Consider the following 1,126-nt stretch of genomic DNA (forward strand, 5'->3'; position numbering starts at 1 on the left):
TAGAAATCAGAAACTGAGTTATCATGCCTGGTATGCCTTTCATTCCCTCACAACATAAATTCCCTTATGACCCTTGAAACATGCAGATTATTTACAAACCAATGTGTTGGTTTGTACATAGGAACAAGTGCAATGTCCCTGTGGCTATACCCTTGTGCTCTATGCATATCCAGTTACCTATTTATTATTTTCATTCAACAGTGGATTTAACAGTCTCCTTGCTAGGCTCAAATAATGATTAAGCCCTGACTCTTAAGCTAAAGGAACTCACTTTCTACATGGAGAGTTAGACAGATACCTAAATAATTGTTATGTGTGTTCTATTATACGTGATAACCACTTAGCCAGACATAATCAGAAAATGTTTCACTGAAGATGCATTATTTCTGCTGGCTTTGGAAAAAATTAAGGGTTTTTCCAGCTCGAGAACAAACAGAAAGATATTCTAGGAATAGAGAATAGCATAATCCAAAATACAGAATCATAAAATGTTGTCTTTTCAAATTTATTTGTATTAGCATGAACCATATTAGCAATAATGGATACGAATACTGATTATATAAAGTGTTCTACACATATTTTCTTTAACATATGTTTCAAATTCAAAATAGCACTTAATGATATTATTCTCTTGTGGATTTTTTCGTAGGTTATTAGGAAAGGAAACTAAATGAAGGTATAGATTGAAAAATAAAGCATGTTTGTAATGGTTCTGACAATGCTTTAGTTTTCTGGGCCTGCTGTAATCAAATACCACAAATCAGGTGGCTTAAAACAAAAAGAATTTATTCTCACAGTTCTAAAGGGTAGAAGTCTAAGGTCACTGTGTAGGCAGGGCCTTGTTCTGCTCTGAAGGCTCTAGAGAAAAATCCATCGTGGTCTCTTCTTGCTTCTAGTGGTTGCCAGCAATCTTTGGTGTTCCTTGGCTTATGGCAGAATAATTTCAATTTCTGCCTTCATCTTCACCTGAGCATCTTCTCTCTGTGTATGTCTGGGTCCAAATTTCGCTCTTCTTATAAGGGCACTAATCACAGGATTAGGGCCCACCCTAATCCAGTATGACCTCGTTTTATCTTGATTTCATCTGCAAAGACCCTACTTGCAAGTAATGTCACATTCACAAGGT

The 1,126-nt window shown here is 36.0% G+C and overlaps 1 protein-coding gene across 1 annotated transcript in view; it reads right to left on the bottom strand.

The window, feature by feature from the left end:
* LRP1B (LDL receptor related protein 1B) overlaps window positions 1-1,126 on the bottom strand; it is a 1,771,065-nt gene that overhangs the window by 268,123 nt on the left and 1,501,816 nt on the right. The gene's annotated exons all lie outside the window — the stretch shown is intronic.

Source organism: Trichechus manatus, unplaced genomic scaffold, assembly GCF_000243295.1.
Source record: "Trichechus manatus latirostris isolate Lorelei unplaced genomic scaffold, TriManLat1.0 scaffold00033, whole genome shotgun sequence".
Classification (NCBI taxonomy): Eukaryota; Metazoa; Chordata; class Mammalia; order Sirenia; family Trichechidae; genus Trichechus; species Trichechus manatus.